The following is a 21558-nucleotide window of genomic DNA, read 5'->3' on the forward strand; positions in this document are numbered from 1 at the left end:
TCTCCAGAGCGCGCCTTTCAACGGTCGCCTCCGGCGCTCGAGAGCCCACCTTTCAACGGTCGCCTCCGGCGCTCGAGAGCCCACCTTTCAACGGTCGCCTCCGGCGCTCGAGAGCACGCCTGTCAACGGTCGCCTCGATTCTCTAGAGCGCGCCTTTCAACGGTCGCCTCCGACGCTCGAGAGCCCACCTTTCAACAGTCGCCTCCGGCGCTCGAGAGCCCACCTTTCAATAGTCGCCTCCGGCGCTCGAGAGCACGCCTGTCAACGGTCGCCACCGGCGCTCGAGAGCGCGCCTTTCAACGGTCGCCTCCGGCGCTCGAGAGCACGCCTGTCAACGGTCGCCTCCGGCGCTCGAGAGCGCGCCTTTCAACGGTCGCCTCTGAAGCTCGAGACCACGCCTTTCAACGGTCGCCTCCGGCGCTCGAGACCACGCCTTTCAACGGTCGCCTCCGGCGCTCGAGACCACGCCTTTCAACGGTCGCCTCTGACGCTCGAGAGCGCGCCTTTCAACGGTCGCCTCCGACGCTCGAGAGCGCGCTCTGCGGCTGTGAGGGCCGCGCGCCGCCGCCCTCGTTTTGCGCGTTCTCGAGCCCGCCTCGCGCCCGGGTAAAGAGCGCACACTGCCCAGGCAGCCCTGAGGAGGCAGGGCCCCGCGCGCCGGCAGCCCGGAGGGGGCGGGGCTGTGAATGTGTTTCATAGTCGTAAATTCTGTGTAGCCTTCTTACCCAGTACTAAAGCTACAAGCGCTTCAAGCTCTAAGTTCTCCTACGCTATCTGTTCCTGTTCACTAATCCAATTTTCTTTTTTTAAAGAATATTTACTTATTTAATCTCTACCCCCAACATGGGGCTTGAACTCACAACCCCAAGATCAAGAGTCGCATGCTCCACTGACTGAGCCAGCCAGGCAACCACAAATCCAGTTTTCTGAGGACATTAATGCATGGTAAGGACTGTAAAATAACTGATATGAGGAGGGGCACCTGGCTGGCTCAGTGGGAAGGGCATGCCACTCTTAACCTTGGGGTGGGTTCGAGCCCCACGTTGGGGATAGAGATTACTTAAATAAAACTTCAAAAAATAATTGATATGAGGGTGTGACCCTCCTAGGGACTACTTTTAATTCAAAAGTAAGATACCTTAACCCAAATGATTCTCAAAATGGTATATGTGTAAGGTTTTCAGATTTAACAAATAAAAATACAAAAGATGCTCAGTTAAATTTCCTTCTGCATAATCCACTGGGAAATGAAATACTTGGTTAATTTATTTCTTAGCTGGCTCCTGCACATATGTGCTTCCGTTATTTAAGTTTATAAATGGTCCCATGGGGTTCAGCAAAAGAACCAGTATGAGCAAGAATGGGCTGGTAGACTGCATGGCCAGCTGAGCTAGGCAGAGGGCTACTTTTAACATTAGGGCTGAATGTGAGGGGGTGTGTGTGCACGTAAAGAGACAAAGAGAGTGAGCACCATGCTAAAGGTAGATTGCTGTGTTGGCATTTTACAATATAAAACTTACATTAGAACCTTTGAGTGCAGATTAATTACAACGTGAGCCAAAGTCAATTCTGAAGGCGAGAAATGACCCAGTGCTCGAGACAAGTTATGTAGTAGGCTGTTGAGTGTCTGCTCTGGCATGAGCAGAGAGGTGCATAAATACCACTGAGATGATTCTACTCAGCAACACGCTTGGTTTTCCTCCTAAAGCACTTTTTGGCGACTCTGATTTGCAGCCTCCTGGAATGTTGCCAGCCATCTCCAGGGGTGTTAAGAAATATCCAAACCAAAATTAAAATGAATTCACTTTCATTTAAAATGCAATTATATATGTATATAACACTTTTAGGAGCAGTGGGATTGGGTGTTAGAAAACCAGACCAAGCAATGGAGTAGCAATTACAAAGTTGGGGAAAAAAAACAAAACAAAACACAAAACATGCTAACAACTTGCTAACGGATGGGACACTGCTTGGGGAAGAGCTAGAAACCAGGAATAAAAACCAGCCTCTCCATTTAGTTTTAATCAAACTCCTGAGAATTCATCACTATTCCTGTTTGAAATGCCATCTGCAGAATGACTTGCCCTGGTGTTATCTGATTTTGATTATTTACTTGTGATTCGCTCGTTCATTCTTCCTTTGTGTGCTCTGTGCTAAACACTAGGCTTAATAACACATAGGATGGGTTTGAATGGGTTCTTTTAACATCCCCACATTGCCATTCCACCTGCAAACACCGTCCTCCCCTCCACTGGAAGCTGGGCAGACGGTGCGGCATCGGAGTGGCATCGGAGTGTGGAATGTAGTGAGCTCATCAGATGGTGACCGTTGAGAGCCCAACTGTGCTTGATGCCACACATCCCGTTGGGGAAGATAAGGCTGGTAATGGCTTTGAGAATGAAATAATATGTTCTGACTGGAAGGACAAATTAGGGTAAAGCAAGGAGAAATGAGAGGATGAATTGTAGTTAATAGCAGCTGACTTTCCCCATGCCTTTGCTGTGCGAAGAGAGGCCTTCCACCAAAATAGGGGCCAGGGTAACTGAAGGTTTTAGGTAATCTGGTTTTTGATTGACCATCAGAAAACTAAACTGTGTTTTTATTTTAAAAAATTTTTAATTGAGCAAAAACGTTTCCTTTATATAAACTATTAATAGATGCTAAATACAAGATGGATTTTAAAATGAAATCATGGGTTTATAGTTGTAATCGTAAAGATAAGCGCACAAATCAGAAGCTGTACAACAGAGGCTCCTGGGTGGCTCAGTCCGTTAAGTGTCTGACTCTTGATTTCCACCCAGGTCATGATCTCGGGGTCATGAGATCAAGCCCTGCGTCAGGCTCCAGGCTCATCATGGAGTCTGCTGGAGGTTCTCTCTTTCCCCCTTCCTCTCCCCTCTCTCTCTAAAAGAAATAAATAAAATCTTAAAAAAAAAAAACAAAACTGTACAATATTGGGTGGCTCAGTTAAGCGTTTGCCTCCAGCTCAGGTCATGATCCCAGGGTCCTGGGATTGAGCCCCGCATGGGGCTCCCTGCTCAGCGGGGTGTCTGCTTCTCCCTCTTTCTCTACCCCTCCTCCCTGCTCTTGTGCTCTCTCTCTGTCTCTCTCTATCTCTCTCTCACACAAATATTAAAAAAAAAAAAAACCTGGGGTGCCTGGGTGGCTCAGTCGGTTAAGTGTCTGTCTTTTGCTCGGGATCCTGGGATGGAGCCCTCATTGGACTCCCTGCTCAGCGGGGGTCTGCTTCTCCCTCTCCTGTGTTTTCTCTCTCTCAAGTAAACACATAAAATCTTCTTTTTTTTGAAAGCATACAACCTTAACAGCAAATCCAAATACAAGCGAAGATAATCCTTTGAATTCTGTGTTTCATCGAGCATCAAAAACCACCAATCTTTTATTTTTTTTTTTATTTTTTATTTTTTAGATTTTTATTTTATTTATTTGACAGAGAGACAGCCAGTGAGAGAGGGAACACAAGCAGGGGGAGTGGGAGAGGAAGAAGCAGGCTCACAGCGGAGGAGCCTGATGTGGGGCTCGATCCCATAACGCCGGGATCACGCCCTGAGCCGAAGGCAGACGCTTAACCGCTGTGCCACCCAGGCGCCCCAAAAACCACCAATCTTTTAGTCCTTAAAAGTACATTATCCTGCATCCATATTCTCTGCATGTGATTGGATCCCTGGATTTTATTTTCTCATGTGACATTCTCCTCACCTATATCATTGGCTGTTGGCTTTGGGGGTTGAATATCCTTCCGGGTGTCCATTGATAGCCTCTTCAAATCCTAACCAGCCAAATCCCTACCCACGTAGCGGGGAGAAACTTCTCACTCTGGGCTTCTAAACAGATTCTGACTCTAGCTCTCTAAGACATTTTTTTTTAGATATTGAAATTCATGCTTTCTCTATACCAGAAAAAAAGGGAAAAATTTTTGGCATGCATAACTAATGAGGTAATTAGTACTATTAAGCTGCATTAGAAGATTAAACCATCAGTAATTATGAAAGTAAGTATAAATTAAAGGACAGTCTTTAGATTTCAGTGACATATTTTATATCTGGTATTCAGTATTGTACTTTTTATCCAGTATTGTATTTTATCTAGAGCCATTACTGAACACATATATTTGTAAATCAGATTAGAGTCATAGAAGGACCATGGCTTTTTCTCAGAAATAGACAAACAAGAAGAAAAACTATGGCATCAATAAGGGCTACAAACTATGGCACTAAGAGTAGATGTGTGCATACTTTTTAAAAATTATTTAAATAACTCAGTAAAGATATTTTTAAAATATCAAGGGTCTGAAGAATGACACAACACACAGCCATGTACCCACAACTCATGTCCATATACTTACATAATCCTACTACAAAATGATATAGTGAAGTTTAAAAAAAATCAGAAGCAAGTAGAAATGAAAGAAATAGTTCAAAAGTAATTTTTGCATCTGAAAATTCAGCACCCAAAAAACCCCCCTTCACGGATATATCTTCTGTATTTTTCTATAAAAAATTACAATGGGGGTGCCTGGGTGGCTCAGTCGGTTAAGTGTCTGTTCTGCTCAGGTCATGATCTCAGGGTCCTGGGATCAAGTCCCGTGTCGGGCTCCCTGCTCAGTGGGGAGTCTGCTTCTCCCTCTCACTCTTCCTCTGCTCTTCCTCTCTCTCAAACAAATAATTTAAAAAAATTACAATGAGAGATTTGCAATGAAAAAATTATTTCATTGGAATTGTTATTCTATATATATATAATTTGTATATTATATAATTTACGTATTATTTGAAATAATTTATATATTATTTGAAATAATTTCATTGGAAAAGTGCTTTAAATTTAAATCATGAATCCTGGGGTACCTGGCTGAGGTGGAGCATGGGACTCTTGGTCTTGGTTGTAGGTTTGAGTCCCACGTTGGGTGTAGAGATTACTTAAAAATAAAATCTTTAAAAAAATCATGAATCCTAAGCATATATATATATATATATTTTTTAAAATATTTTTTAAAGATTTATTTATTTATTTATTTTTCTTTTAGAGAGAGAGAGCTGCATGAGCGTGTGAGTGGGAAGGAGCAGAGGGAGAGAATCTCAAGTGGACTTCCCACAGAGTGTGGAGCCCTGACCCAGGGCTTGATCTCATGACCCTGACATCATGAACTGAGCCAAGATCAGACCTGAGCCAAAATTAAGAGTCAGACACTTAACTGACTGAGCCACCAAGGCACCCCAGAGCAAATAGTTTTTAAGAAATGAGAAAAAGGGGGGCGCCTGGGTGGCACAGCAGTTAAGTGTCTGCCTTCAGCTCAGGGCGTGATCCTGGCGTTATGGGATCGAGCCCCACGTCGGGCTCCTCCTCTATGAGCCTGCTTCTTCCTCTCCCACTCCCCCTGCTTGTGTCCCTCTCTCGCTGGCTGTCTCTATCTCTGTCGAATAAATAAATAAAATCTTAAAAAAAAAAAAAAGAAATGAGAAAAAGGAAAAGAAAGGAGAAGCAGCATTTCCAGTCATCTTCTTGGGCACTTTTTGAAGGTTATTTTTTCCCGAAATGCGTTTGAGGCACTACCGTTGTCTTGTGGGTGTGTTTTTCTGTAAATGACTGGAATGTTTGACAAAATGAAATCCACATTTTTGCAGAACTTTTGGTTCTTACTGACTGGTAGTGCTGGAGCCTGAAATAACTCCCAAATTAAATATGTCCCAATCTGATCAGAAAGAATGCTTGACAATGAGCTTAGATATATACGTTAGAAATCTGAAGACCAATACCTTGTCATGGTCATGGCTTAGGAAATCTCATCTGTTTCTGTAAGTCTGGAGGTCCTAGCTTGTTGCAGTGTTGATGGATATATATTTCTCTTGGATATTAGAACAAGAATTGATCTATACCATTTGATTTCAGCTCGGGATTATTTTGCCCCCAGACCACACTTAGCCATTCCTGGAGACCTTTTGGGTTGTCACAACTGGCACAAGGATATTGCTCCTGGCGTCTAGAAACTAAAGGCCAGGGATGCTACTACACACCCTACAATACACGGGGCAGCCCCACAACAAAGAATTACCTGGCCCCAAATGTGAACAGTGCCGAGGCTCACAAATCTCGATCTACACAAAAGAAGAACAAGGGTTTATTTCCTAAAATGAATGTATATGTGGACATTTCATAGGCAGTTTTTCTTCTAATAATACTAGACTGTTTGATAGAATAAAGTTATTTTTAGAAGTTGGTCTTTACAATCTAAGAAATATATTTTTGCATCATTTTTCCAACGTATAGATCAAAGTTTTCTAGCATATGTTCTGTTTTTCGTATTTGCTTTGCAGCTGTGTCAGAAAATAGATGATGCGGTGTGTTCAGACATGCTCCATTCATCCTGATCATAAATGAAATGTCTGCCAGAAAAGGATCATTTCATGCTGTATTTGATTTTGGCAATCAGTCTTGCTCTGTTTTAGGAGTGCTCTTAGCATTTGTACAAATATCTTCCTTATTTACAGGGAGGGAGATTTATGAAGACATTGCCAATTAAATTCTATTTCAGTTCTTGGTGCCAATATATTTTATGTACTTTTTGTATCATATGAGTTTCATACTTGATAAATTTCAAAAGAGAGGCTACATTTAGATATTAACCTTGAGGATTTCTGGAAAATTTTCCATTAAAATATTTTCTACTACTGCTTTCTCCTTGTTGTTTTTTACTTACTCTGTTCTAGCTCTCAACAGTCCTCTTGGTTTTTGTTTATTTGTTTGTTTGTTTGTTTCTAAGAAGGCACCATGCTCAATGTGGGGCTTGAACTCATGACCCTGAGATTAAGAGTCACATGCTCTACTGACTGAGTTGGTCAGGCAACAATCCTCTTGTTTGTTTTTTTAATTGCTCTGAAATACTAACAATTATTTAATATCAGTTACACATTTAGTGTTCCAATTTTTTAATTGTTTCAAATACTTTTTTTTTTTTTAAAGATTTTGTTTTATTTATTTGACAGAGAGACAGCCAGCGAGAGAGGGAACACAAGCAGGGGGAGTGGGAGAGGAAGAAGCAGGCTCACAGCAGAGGAGCCTGATGTGGGGCTCGATCCCGTAACGCCGGGATCACGCCCTGAGCCGAAGGCAGACGCTTAACGACTGCGCTACCCAGGCGCCCCTCAAATACTTTTTTATGACTTGTTCATTTGAATGAGAATCCAAATAAGGTCTACCCATTATAGGTGATTGATATGCCTCTAAAGTTCCTTTTAATTTATTGGTTTTCCCATCTCTCTTTTTTTTTCCTATAATGTATTTTTTTAAGAAATTGGGTCATTTATCCTGTAGAATTTCTACTCATTCTGTAGTTTGCTGGTTCAATTCCATGGCAGGGCTTAACAAGTTTCTTTATTCTTGTATTTCCTGTAAATTGATAGTTGAATCAAGACATCATTCACTCTTAAAATTAAAATCAAGATGGAAAAACCAGTCTCCTGTTTTTCAGATGTCTTTTTGAAAGTGTATTTTTGCAGAGGGGTAATGACTTGACCCAAATTTCCAGAAACTGGAGAGACAATGAAAGTATATCGTTATGTATTTCCTAATATTTATGGTCCTTAGAATTTTCTTCTGAAATACCAATGGTATGAGAGGTGGGGCAACTACTTTTTTAAATATAGTCTTTAAGGTTACCACTGGGAATCAGTACAACAGGAGTTGACAAACTATAGCGAGGGCAGGGGCCCGTTTTTATAAATCAAGTTTTATTGGATCACAGCCACAGGCAGGCATTATAGACTGCCTGTGGTTGCTTTTGCATAGCAACAGCAGGTCAAATAGCTGCCCCAGGGATATAGTGGCCCACAAGGCTAAAATATTTACTATGTAGCCTTAGGGAAAAAAAAAAAAAAAGCTTGCCAACCCTCGCAGTACAAGATGAGGCCTTTTATTTTTATTTTTTAAGTAGGCTCTATGCCCAATGTGGGGTTCAAACTCATGACCCTGAATTCAAGAGTCGCTGTACTCCATTGACTGAGCCAGCCAGGGCCCCCAAGTTTAGCCCTTTAATTTAATTGTTTTGTATTGTATTGTATTTTTTATTTTATTTACTTTTGAAGATTTTATTTATTTATTTGACAGAGAGAGAGAGAGAGAGAGAGACAGTGAGAGTGGGAACACAAGGAGGGGGAGTGGGAGAGAGAGAAGCAGGCTTCCCACTGACACAGAACCCGATGCGGGGCTTGATCCCAGGACCTGGGATCATGACCTGAGCTGAAGGTAGACACTTAACAACTGAGCCACTCAGACGATCCTATTTCATTTTATAAAGATTTTATTTATTTATTATCAAGAGAAAGATAGAGTCCGAGCAGGGGAAAGGGCAGAGATCTAGAGGGAGAATCTCAAGCAGACTCCAGGCTAAGTGCAGTGCCCTTGTGGGGCTTGATCCCAGAACCCTGAGATCATGACCTGAGCTGAAATCGAGTCAGACACTTAACTGAGCCACCCAGGTGCCCCAAGGTTAGGCCTTAAAAAAAAAAAAAAGTCATCTATAAACTGTGGATAAAATTTTTCCTCTCTTAGGTTAAGTGTCCTTTATTATCTGTCATAGTATATAATTGAAAAGTCTGATCATTATTCGGCCATGATATATTTGCACTTCATCATCCTAAAGTTACTTTTATATCTTTTTATCTCTCAGATAGTAAACATTTACATGTATAAAAAAATCAATATAATAAAGTCATTCACCTTTCCAAAAAAGAATTCCTCTTAAGAAAACTATGTGTATGCCCTCAGATAATATAGTCTATAGCCTTTGGACTGACTTTAAATATTTTTATTAATCTTTTCTGTCTACTTTTACTATCCTTAAATATTCCCTTTAACACGAGCTATGCAGTTATAGACTGTAAAATGAGGAATGTTAGAGGACTTAATTACAGTATCTTCTGAGTAGTTTTTGGATGGTGGGATAATAATGCTTTTAGGAACAGGATTTTCCAAATTGCATGGAGTGGTCTCTTTTGTGGTTCTCTCTGCAGCCAAGAAACTGACTTACTTGAATGTCATTTTAACTGTATTATGTGCCATCCATACATCATGTTAGGTCAGAATTGACACGATTGCCAAGAATGCAATTGTACCCTCTCTGTTTTAGACAAGTACCACTTCTGTTCTCGGGTATCTATTTAGAAATTGGTCACTGGTAGGGTGTGTCTCAAAAACACTTGGGGGAGGTGTCCTATCATATTATCCTTGACACATGTTAAAAAGGGGAAGGGGAAGAGGCAGGACGCAAATAAAAAAAGCAACTACCTGCTTAAAAATTGTAAAAGGCTGGGGCGCCTGGGTGGCACAGCGGTTAAGCGTCTGCTTTCAGCTCAGGGCGTGATCCCGGCGTTATGGGATCGAGCCCCACATCAGGTTCCTCCGCTATGAGCCTGCTTCTTCCTCTCCCACTCCCCCTGCTTGTGTTCCCTCTCTCGCTGGCTGTCTCTATCTCTGTCAAATAAAAAAAAAAAAAATTGTAAAAGGCTTTATCTTCAGGAAAGTCTAGATGTCGAAGTTTGTCACAAGGACCCGCATGAGGACATGTGTGTTACCCCAAGGAAAGCCTTTATTCCTTTGAAACAGCTTGTATGGTATCTATTCTTTTCACGATGGTCAAGATTCTGCAATTATTTATGTATTAGGGTATTCCAACAGGCTCTGAGACCTCCCACAAGAAAACCTATTTCTTTTTTTTTTTTTAAAGGTATTATTTACTTATTTGAGAGAGAGCATGAGAGGGGAGAGGGTCAGAGGGAGAAACAGACTCCCTGCTAAGTGGGGAGCCTGATGTGGGACTCTGTCCTGGAACTCCGGGATCATGACCTGAGCCGAAGGCAGTCGCTTAACCAACTGAGCCACCCAGCCGCCCAAGAAAACCTATTTCTTACTCCTGTCATTTTCCAGTGGTGGGGCTGTGGGGTTGACAGAGAAGAGTCTCCACACAGTCTTACAGGGACCCCTGCCTAATCTTTCAGTCTGGCAGGGCCTACTACGGCCTCTGGGCTAAACACAGTTTTTACATTTTCCTGATGTTTAAATGGTTTACAAATAACAAAAGAATAATATCTTGTGACACATGAAAATTTTATTTTAAAGATTTTATTTACTTATTTGAGAGAGAGAGAGACAGCATAAGCAGAGAAAGCTGCAGGTAGAGGGAGAAGCAGGCTCCCCACTGAGCAGGGAGCCCGATGCGGGGCTCGATCCCTGGCCCCTGGGATCATGTCCTGAGCCAGTCAGATGCTTAGCCGACTGAGCCACCCAGGCGCCCCATGACACGTGAAAATTATACGCAACTTAAGTTTCTGTGTCCATCATCCATGGTTTGGTTGGGACATAGCCATGCTCATGTGTTTGCTTATGGTCTGTGACTGCTTTCATTCTATGACGGCAGGTTGAGTGTTTATGACTGATAGCATGTGGCCTGCAAAGTCTAAATATTTTCTGTCTGCTCTTGATAGAAGAAGTTTGGCAACACTTGTTCTAAGGGCTTGATCATCTTCTGGGGTCTCATAGTATCCCCACTGGAGAGAGAAGAGAGAGTGAACCTGGTGGATCTTGCTAGAGGTTTCAAGGCAAGATAGCACGTGGCTCTGCCGACACAACTGGCCACAACACAAATGTGTCCCCAGTCCCTGCAAGGGAGGTTGGTAAATGCGGTCTAGCAAAGTGCTATGGAGGAGAGAACACAGATACTGGACAACAGTCAGTGTCTGACATTTTATATGAAAAATGTTTTTTTTTTTTTAGACTCTTTTTTTTTTTTAAGATTTTATTTATTTATTTGACAGAGATAGAGACAGCCAGCAAGAGAAGGGAACACAAGCAGGGGGAGTGGGAGAGGAAGAAGCAGGCTCACAGCGGAGGAGCCCGATGTGGGGCTTGATCCCAGAACGCGGGGATCATGCCCTGAGCTGAAGGCAGTCGCTTAATGACTGAGCCACCCAGGCGCCCCCTGTAGACTCATTCTTGAACCCCGGCCTCAACTCTGACTTCACCTGATTTTAAGTTTTTATAGATGCTTGAGCGCTTTCATTTCCCCTCTCCACACTGTCATTATTTCAGCCCATCACACTTTATTTCCTCAATGCACATAGTCACAAAATGAAAGACAGAATGTTTGTTTTTTGTTTTTAGATTTTTTCTTCTTCTTCTTCTTCTTTTTTTTTAGATCAAGATGAGCAATGTGATGAAAACAGCAGGGGTGTCCAATAATTGAGTTGGGTTTGACAGGCTCATTTGTGTATTTACTGAACTAGTCATGCAATAAGTGTTTGAAATATCGATCAAAGCAATGTTTTATTTTTCTGGATCCTGTCGTCTTTCTTTTTGGTCTGATTGCACCTGCTGATGTTTGTGAATTATTGTCAAATGGGCACCTTCCCAAAGGGTAATGTTTCATTGGAGTGTAAATTTCATGTGAAGTAGAAGGTCCAATAAATTCAAAGACTGTGATCAGCCAGATTTTTCTTTTAAGACAGAAGAAAGAGACAACATGAGTACAGCAATCAGAGTTTTATATTTCTAAAGGGAGAACTTTCATAATAAAAACCCAAGAGGATACTTAATTTTGGGGGGTTCCTGGGAATTTTCTGACATTAGGAATAACTTATAAAAAGCTGGTCACGAGATTACAATGATTGATCAGTTACACCAAAGGTGGTATACAAAATTGGTGTTTAACTTACTATATTCCGGAGATTTATCTGTTTTGGATTCAAATTGGAACAGGACTGGCTCAGACCTTGTGCTGGTGGGTCACTGTTGTGCGGTCAGCATCGGGTCTGTGAGAGTTCTTGGAGGGCTTTCAAATAATCACAGCTGTGGGGGGGGCGGGGGTGTGTGTGGATTAGCACTGAGTATTGCCTCACTACAGACCTTTGGGCATATCCATTACTTTTTGAAATCTTGTGAGTAATTTGCACAAATCTCAGTTTGGGCCAGCCACCACATTTTAAGTGCTCCATTGCCACGTGTGGCTGGTGACTCCAGTCTTGGACAGTTCTAGAGGGCCCGCTCTGGTTCTTCTCTAGGTGCTCTTCTTTCCATGCTTCAGGGAATGTGCAGGTCCAGGGGGATGTGTCCTCCTCAGCCCACACCCTCCTGCCTCCAACATCAGGCAGCAGCGGATGGTGGCCTCTGGCCCACAGCCTGTATTTATAAATAAAAGTTTTCTGGCGAACACAGCCAGTCATTCATTCATATGTTATCTATGACAGTTTGCGTCCGAGGCAGAGTTCAGTAAGTGTGGCTGTAAAGCCTAAAGTATTGGCTCAAAAAATAGTCTCTTTACAGGACAAATTGACCAGCTTCGTTTTAGGCCGTGTTTTGGATATCTGGGACCTTGGAATTCCTTGCCCCAACAGTCCTGAGCCTGCTTCCGGGCTCCAAAGGGTAGGGCCCCACCAAGAAATGGTCAGATGTGGCTGACGGCAAAGAGAAGGACGGAGGTGAGGTGTGTGGGCTCAAGTGTGAGCCTGAGCATGCGTGGGGAAGAGAGATGGGATGCCGCCCCTGTGAGTGCTGTCTCCCTGACACCACGGTGTGGGGTAGGGCTCTGAGGGGTCTGCAAGTTATAAATTTGGAACTGCCTTGCACGATGTTATCAAAGGACATTTGTCAAATTAGGAGGATAAAACATGTACTTGATTTAACAGATTATTAGCTCAGTTTGGAACTTTTACATCCGCAGAGGTGTAGTGTGGAGGGCTCTATTCCTGTTCTTGCTCAGACTGGTGAATGTTGAGGACGAGCCAGCACAGAATAGGGCTAGAGGCACTTGTGTGCGTTGGGAGGTGGTTCCTGGCTGAACCACCCTTTAATCTGACCCTGCCTGCCTTTTAATGTAGCCACGCCCCGAGATCATAAAGCAGGGAAACAGTGAGTTGGGATTCTTCCCTCATTAAGGAACTGTGTCTGTGACCTGCCCTGAGGTTCATTAAGCCATAAATTTCTTGTCAAGGGGGAGGGGAACCCAAGGGTTGAGAAGTGCCAGTAGGTCTTTTGTTAACTGCCAAATATTTAGTACGTCTTCACCCCGAGCAGTAGTAATTGACACGGCCCACTCAGTCTCTTTCCAGTCTTGTCTCCTTGCTCACACACCGATCTTTCCTTTCCCCGGGTTCTCAGCTCCATTCCATAGAGTATGTCCAGATACGGTCACCATGGGTGGATTGCTACGGAGTTGCCTGGACAGAAATGCAGTTGCTGTACCTTCTGATCCAGCCAGAGATGCCATTATTGTTCTTTTCCCCTTGGGCCTTGCAAACAGATGTTTTGACAGCTCACGATTGCTGCTTGTGATTCATTTCCTTGGAATTACTGAACCCTGGACCCCACAGGGGTACTGAAAAGAAGGCTTCACAGTCTGATTCCTGTTCTGTTAAAAGAGAAGTCTTGTTCACATTGCATCAAAATGAGGTGACCCGTCCTCCTTTTTCTAAAAGCTGACTCTGCATTCACTTGACTAAAACGAAGATTTCAATCCCCCACCATCTTTGGATCTGTAAAGGTTACATTTCTCTGCCTCTTAGCAAACAAAACACTAAGGCAGTAGAAAAATACTTACAGGATTATTCAGCTCATAGCATCATTTCTTCACCAATGGCCCGGGGTACAGTGACCTGCGACAGAGCCACTGTGAAGGCCAAGGTGAGCCCGTTATTTTCCCCGGGCTTTTTGGTGTTCACTTCCTTTTAAATTGGAGGAAGACTGGCTATGAGGTTATTTTTAAGGATGTATTTTTCACATTGTCTGATAATGCTGCTAAACTACTTAGCGTCATTGGAAAACCGTATTTTTCTTTGCATGATTCTTATGATTTCTGTTCTTTTTTTTCCTACTCATAAGAAATAGTGCAGACAAAAGGAGATGCATATTGCATGAGATTCCTGAGTCACTTTAGTGTTTTTTTTTCTGAGCACATTTTAGTATAATCTTTCCTGGACACCTTAAAATTAAGGTCTCGCTTTGCATTAACGTGATGGCCACAGAGTACCATTACATCTGCCAACAGATGGGGTTCGTATAATTTTGAAAGGAGGAGATGAAAAATTGAGAAACCAGATTTCTATCACCCTAAGTCTGTGATTTAAAACTAGAAGTGTTGGCAACTCATAAGTCTAGGAGAAAAGTTTTTGGTCTAAAAGACCAGCAGTTGGTGCCAACTGGACTCTTAAGGGGATTTGCAGAGGAGGTGAAATTTGATTTTTCCTGCCTCACTCTTTCTTTCCCCACTTTCTTATCTCTAGAGCAGGGGTTTTCAACCACAGCACTGGTGACACTGAGGACAGGATTGCCCTTTGTTGTGGCGGCTCTCCTGTGTATGGTAGGCTGTTTAGCAGTACCCCTGGCTTCTACCTACTAGATGTCAGTAGGAGCCTCTCTGAGTTAATGACAACCAAAAATGTCTCCAGACCTTGTTAGATGTTCCCTGGGGAAGAGGAGCAAAATCCTTCCTGATTGAGAACTTCTTCCCCGATGGCTTCTAGTCACCCGGGTACTTCTTGCTACCTTCTGGAGTTCTGACCTCATCACACTGGTGACCCATCCGCCAGTGCCCTCCTATGGAATACCCATGCTCCAAAATTCCTTGCTCTTTCCCCGCTAAGCCATGACCCACACAGAAAAGGGTGTGATTTGTCACCTGTTTAAAGTGGTTCACACTATTCCATGAATGTGTCGTGGGCTGAACTCAGACCAACATACTGCATTTTATTTTACTTTTTTAAAGATTTTACTTATTTATTCGAGAGATAGCAACAGAGATTACGAGAGAGAGCACAAGCTGGGAGGAGAGGGAGATGCAGGCTCCCTGCTGAGCAAGGAGCCTGATGTGGGGCTCAATCCCAGGACTCTGGGATCATGATCTGAGCTGACTGAGCCACCCAGGTGCCCCTACTGCATTTTTAAAAAGATTTACTTATTTATTCAAGAGAGCGAGAGAGCAAGAGTGCAAGTGGGGGGAGGGGCAGAGGGAGAGACTCTCAATCAGACCACCCTGGGGCTAGAGAACACTCGGGAGATCATGACCTGAGCTGAAATTACGAGCCAGAGGCCCAGCTGACTGAGCCCACAGGCACCCCTCAACACACTGCATTTTAGAAGAGGAGCTTATTAAATGAAATGTCTGATCAGTAAAAAAAAAAAAACAAGACCATTTATAACGTTTCTATTTGTCACTTAGTCTTTTTTTGAAACTTTACAGGAATTTTCTCCAATAGGTAAGGTTATGGAAGAGGAAATTGAGACATCAGGGAGATTATGTAACTTGAACAAGATCACACAGCTTGCTATAAGCAAACAGGAATGTCATTCTGGTTTCTTGGATTGTAGCCTGGTGTACAAGGTATTGTGAAATGTCAAGAGAGTCCTTCAAGTTGCTCCCCAACTGCCCCAAGTGATCACTAATATTCCTCCTTCTCTACCTCCCACCAGGCACAGAAAGACATCATCTTTTGTATCATGTATTGTTCTGCAAGTCATAAAAACAGTGAAATTCTAAGAAGCTGAGATGTGTCAGTTTCAGCTTTATTGCAGTTCGGTGGTGGTAATACAAAGTGTAATCATTCCAGCTGCTGACACTCAGTAATTTTCGTTCTAAGCATCTCTCCTGTTTCAAGCTTCACATACTGCAAACAAAAGCAAAAACAGGCTCTTCATGCTCCTCTTATAGGAGATCATGACATATTCACCATCAGATATGCTCTTGCCACAGCACTTTGTGCAAGCGCTACTGTGAAATGAGTCCTTTTAGAGTCCAGTTGACTAACTTGGTAACTGATTTCTTGGTTTGTGAGGGAAATGTGAATGGATTCTGTTACCTATTAGCCACCTTCCAAAATCTGGGAGAAGTTGTTAAGGGTCATGTCTATTTTCCGTTTAATAGCTATGAAATTACTATTGAAAATTTACTCTTTTTATATAATTAGATTGTAGCAAATTTTGAAACATTGTAAAACAAATAATAGAGCAGATTATGTATAATTCCACTGCTCAGTCATAATCACGGGTGACATTTTGGTGTCTGTCCTCTTAGTCTTTTTTTTTAAAGTCACGTGCATATATTAAGAAAACAAACACTTTGCAATCATAGTGGTCATAGTATGTTCATGCATACAAGATATAGGTATTTTCTAGGATCCTTATGTTTTTTATTTTGATGACGGCATGTGCTCTGTTTTATGTCACATCACATGATGCTCTAGGTATTTGAATATATTCTTTTGCTCAAAATTTTGAACATAATAGGGGCGCCTGGGTGGCACAGTCGTTAAACGTCTGCCTTTGGCTCAGGGTGTGATCCCAGCGTTGTGGGATCGAGCCCCGCATCGGGCTCCTCCACTGGGAGCCTGCTTCTTCCTCTCCCACTCCCCCTGCTTGTGTTCCCTCTCTCGCTGGCTGTCTCTGTCAAATAAATAAATTAAAAAAAATTTTGAACATAATAGACATGAACGGCATAAAAGGCATTTCGAAGGGCATAGTGTAGGTCCCTTGCGGTGTTAAGTTTTGTCAGGAAAATATGGGGAAGATAGAGGGAAGCATGGGTACCTGGATTTTGGTTTTTGTGAAAGGGACAGGTCCAACAAGGTCCCATAGAGAAAAGATGGTGGTAACTTCACCAGTCGTATTTAGTAAGGCAGCAGAGCTTGACTGGGGAAGTGTGGCAAGGGTTGGCTGACGGTTAATGGGAGGAAGGATAACCCAAAAAAGATGAGCTCCTGTTTCCTGGGGCCATTGCTGGGCATTGGTGCCTTGGAGCAGCAGCTGGATGGAGAGGTGAGGGAAAGAGCGATTTGCTTCCTATTTAATGATGCTTTTTGGGGCCAGAAGCTCCACCCCAACACACATTTACTGACGATTTTCTTTGTTTGGTGGACCTCCAGGGAAACTGGGATGTATTTGAAAGTGTCTGCTCAATAACTGGAATTGTATTGAGAGAGAAAGAGCATTTGGGCAGTTTTTACATCCAAGACATCCAAATCATTCCCTTAAAAACTTTCCTAAATTATCAGAAGACCAAAAAAGGTGTTACTGAGTTATTTAATGGTGGTTAAAATGGGTATGTTAATTTTAGGACCAAAAACCCCCACACTAGTCAAGTTGCATTTTGCAGGTCTGTCTATAATGAGAATCAATATGCTGATCCCCTTGTGTAATCAGTCTGCTCATTTTGTTAGGACTTAGTTTAGAAAATAATTTTTATTGGGCAGAGAACCCATATTTAAGCTTATTTTGTGTTGGTCTTATTTATTATCATATATATGAATTCTATCCTTCTGCTCAAGATTTTAAATATAGTAGGTACAAAAGGCGTAAAAGGATTTTTTCTTTCTTTTTTTGGTGTGCTAAAGGTCCCTTGTGATATTATTCTGGGAGGAAGGTTTGCTTAGTGACTTAATTTTCAGGAACACACTGTGATACCAACTGGAGGCTGTTTGTCCATGGAGCGAATTATATTTGGGCATTTACCCATGTCCTCTGCCATCCGAAATGAGGTTTGAGAGTTGTTTAACATTTTCGTTTGGCAATGATTATTTTCACAGCAAAATAGACTAATGTTATCACCAAACATATCTCAACTTCTGATGAGTGGGTTATAACATCTTAGGAACTCTTAAGGTACTTTTCTCGAGAATACCATATGTGAGTACTTCACTATAAAATCAGATTTCCAGGTTTGACCAGATGTTTCTTTGGCAGGATTCACTGCTGATGCACCGTGGAAAGGGAATGTATCTTTGGGGAGACTGTGGGGCATATTATAGAATTAATTTCATAGAAGAAAGCATAATATATGGGGCGCTTGGGTGGCTCAGTTGGTTAAGCATCTGCTTTCAGCTCAGGTCATGATCCCAGGGTCCTGGGATGGACCCCCGCATTGGGCTCCCTGCTCAGAGGGGAGGGAGCCTGCTTCTCCCTCTCCCGCTCCCCCTGCTTGTGCTGTCAAATAAATAAATAAATCTTTTTTAAAAAGTTAAAAAAAAAGCATAATATAGAAATCTTTTAAGTAGTTTCTGTATGAGTCATATTGAGTACCTTAGAGAAAGAAAATTAAGATTTCACTAAAGTATAGTAAAAATTAAAACTCACTGAAATTAATTTAGGGTCCTTATGCTGTCAAAGTTTTACTTTGGCATGGAACTGCTATTAAAAAGAGAGATCAGTACTAAAAAAACACAAATACAAACTTTTGCTCCCCAATTTCTCAAGCAAATTGTCCTGCCAGTTCATCCACAGGCCAAAGTGCTTTTTGCCTTAATTTAAAAGAAAAGAAAAAAATCTAGGGGCACCTGCGTGGCTCAGTCAGTTAAGCGTCCAACTCTTGATTTCAGCTCAGGTCTTGATCTCAGGGTCGTGAGTTCAAGCCCCGCGTTGGGCTCCCCGTTGGGAGTGGAGCCTACTTCAAAAAGAAAACAAAACATTAAGAACAATCTCAAGTGGCAGGGTTGGATGAAGCAGCGCCCCTTGTGTGAGGGTTGTGGAATTGCAGGTGGAGAATCCGGAAAGTATATGATCCAGTTCATGCTTCCGGTCAGATATCCCCACTTAGACCTCTGTTAGCCAAGAGCCCCTTGACTTTCCCCCTTCTGTTCTCTTGCTCCTGGAGAGTCCAGCTAGGCTCCAGGCCTACCCTCCCATTGTCTTCTGCTGGACACCAAAGCGCCCAGCTACAATTTTGCTGTTCCCTTTTAAAACTGGCCTCACTGTGAGTGCTGACCGGCCATGAAAAGAATAACAATGCCAAACATTACTAATGGCATTTAAGATGGGGTAGGGTTGCCTGATGTTCAGAAATGCCCTTTAATGAGTCACAGTCTCTGCCAGTTCCCTTGAAGACCTAGGAAACCTGACTGATGAAAGAGCAAGGAGCAGGTGTCATCCACAGGGAAGTTGAGAAAATGGTCCGTGGTTCCCCGTGGTTCCAGGTAGGACAATGTCAGGGTCTGCCTGGTCCCTTCATAGACTGTTCACTGTGTTTGTGCCCTCCTTTAACCCTTTCTTTCTTTCCTTCCTCCCTCTCCTCCCTCCCTTCCTCCCTTCCTCCCTCCCTCCCTTCCTCCCTCCCTTCCTTCCTTCCTTCCTTCCTTCCTTCCTTCCCTTTCTTCCTTCCTTCCTCCTTCTTTCCTTCCTTCCTTTCTCCCTCCCTTCCCCTCTCTCTTTCTATTTTAAAGTTTTTTTTTCAATGTACTCTGTACCCAATGTGGGGCTTAAACTCACAACCCTGAGATCAAGAGTCACAAGCTCCACCAGCTGAGCCAGCCAGGTGCCCCTCATTTAACCCTTCCTTGGTGCTTTTCTCTTGAGCCCTAGAGCCCACTTTGAACCCACTTGGCTTGATTGAATAGAAAGCTGGGAGTACCGGGGAGTTCATGCCGCTCCCCGCCTGCCCTCCACACAAGCGTGTAAGCTCTTGACCAGTGACTAGCGGTGCGTGTAGCTCACACTCCAGAGCGCCCTGGGGGAATCAGGCTGAAGTTACTTGTGATAACCCAGGGAGGCTATCCTGAGGGCTGTCCTTCTTGGCTTCCTGCCCTTCCCTGTGCTGCGTCTTCTCCCTCCTCTCCAGGTGTTCCTAGGGAGTACTGCCTATATGGTCACTTGCACGCGAGCCCTGCTTTCGGTGTTTGCTCCTGGAGAACGTGGATTAAGATAGTCGGTTGGCACATATATTTGGGGCCTAAAAGAGAGCTAACAAGCACTGACACCAACAACGCCAAGTTCATGTGGCTGTGCGGCTAGTGGGTAAGAGCAGAAGCTGTAGACACGAAACCTTGATTGCACTTTGTTAGCTTTTCTTTTGTTAGCTGTGGAACTTCAGGCAAAGTGGACAACCTCTCTGAGCTTCACTTTCTTTGCAAAGCGGAGGAAAAATAAAAGCAAATTAGTAAAGTGGGTGTGAAGCTTAAAGGAAATCATACTCAAAAACATTTGTTGGTGGCACATACTAAGGCCTCAGTAAATGTGAGCTCTGTAGATGTCTAGATAACTCTCTTTAGCACAAGTCAGAAGCTTTCCGAGACAGCGGGACAGCAGGACGTGTACCCGTTTTGTAGGTAAGCACACGGGCTCAGAAGAGTTAGTGGCTCTGTGTGAAGTAGGGCTCGCTGTGGTCTGTGACTAGGACCTCGGCGTCTGGAGGAGCAGGGCACCGTTTTATCCCGGGTACATACAACCTCTAGGCATCCAGGGTCCTGACATTTTGGAAATGTGTTTGCTTGAACCATTGAGTACATCGGATCCCGCGTATGGAAATGGACGTGGGATTTTGAGCAATGAGGAGTCTGTCGCTAGGGAAGAAGGTAGAAGATGAAAGAAGAGCCCTGTGAGAGTATGTCCCCTAAGCAGTCTTTGAATGCCCCAAACAATAATATCTCAATAAATGAGAGGAAAAGAGAGAGATCTTAGATGATGGTGTTCGCAGAATCTCTTGAATCTGTGAATTTGAAAATGTCACATGAAAAATGTGAAGGTCATGTGCATAAATTTACATATGATTGAATTTATGTATGTGTTAATTACTCCCAAAGAAATTAAGATCAGACATATGGAGAAGCATATGTACTGGGAGAAAAAAAACTCAGGTGTGTTCAGTATATCAAAGCACGGAAATCTCACCTGGTCAAATTGATGTTGGAGAGAATGTGTGAGTCAAGGCCTTAATGCATGACAGAGAGAAAGTGACTACATCTCACTAGTTTAGGTAGGGCGTTCAAGGGTAGGGAATGTATTTATAAATAGGACTTTGAATAATATATAAAGGACTTCAAATTATATTTGAGGTTCCTGGAGGGCTTAAGGCTGCCAGATCTGAGAGACTTCAGCTATCTATGAGAGCATCAGAGGACAGAACAGTTGGCGCGGGAAAGACACAGAATAATGTCCTATTAAGTAAGGGGTCTCCATTCTTTGTTCGAGGCGAGGTGCAGATACAAACAAGACATTGGCAGTATAGGGAATGTTCTTCCAGGACTGGGAGGGTTATGATCTGGATGAAGATGAAGGTGTAGGCTTCTAGCTGGGAATTCTGGAAGGTAGAACAGAGATCGGAGGAGGGGGACCTAGAGCGAATTAACCAGAGGGTGCACTTTCTTACAGCTCAGCTGTAAACAGTGAGAGGCTTGTCCGTCACTAGAGGTGTTCCCCACTCAGCAAAGACATTGTAGAAAGCTTTGGGTAAGATCTGCCTCCCTGACTTGTATGAATATTTCATTTTAATTTTCATAATCATTTGTGGTCCTTATAATTAAAACATAGTCAATCTTCTTAATAAGATATTTTTAAAGTGTCATGAATTTTATACCCTTGTGATTTCTATGAGCCTCGTTAAGAAGCTGTCTTGAGGGGCGCCTGGGTGGCACAGCGGTTAAGCGTCTGCCTTCAGCTCAGGGCGTGATCCCGGCGTTGTGGGATCGCCCCATATCAGGCTCCTCCGCTATGAGCCTGCTTCTTCCTCTCCCACTCCCCCTGCTTGTGTTCCCTCTCTCGCTGGCTGTCTCTATCTCTGTCGAATAAATAAATAAAATC

At 43.1% G+C, this 21558-nt stretch overlaps 1 protein-coding gene and 1 pseudogene across 2 annotated transcripts in view; one reads left to right on the top strand and one right to left on the bottom strand.

Moving 5' to 3' along the window:
* Positions 1-21558, top strand: part of FRMPD4 (FERM and PDZ domain containing 4) — a 558281-nt gene that overhangs the window by 91678 nt on the left and 445045 nt on the right. The gene's annotated exons all lie outside the window — the stretch shown is intronic.
* On the bottom strand, positions 3370-3769 carry LOC105235775 (annotated as a pseudogene).

Source organism: Ailuropoda melanoleuca, chromosome X (genome assembly GCF_002007445.2).
Source record: "Ailuropoda melanoleuca isolate Jingjing chromosome X, ASM200744v2, whole genome shotgun sequence".
Classification (NCBI taxonomy): domain Eukaryota; kingdom Metazoa; phylum Chordata; class Mammalia; order Carnivora; family Ursidae; genus Ailuropoda; species Ailuropoda melanoleuca.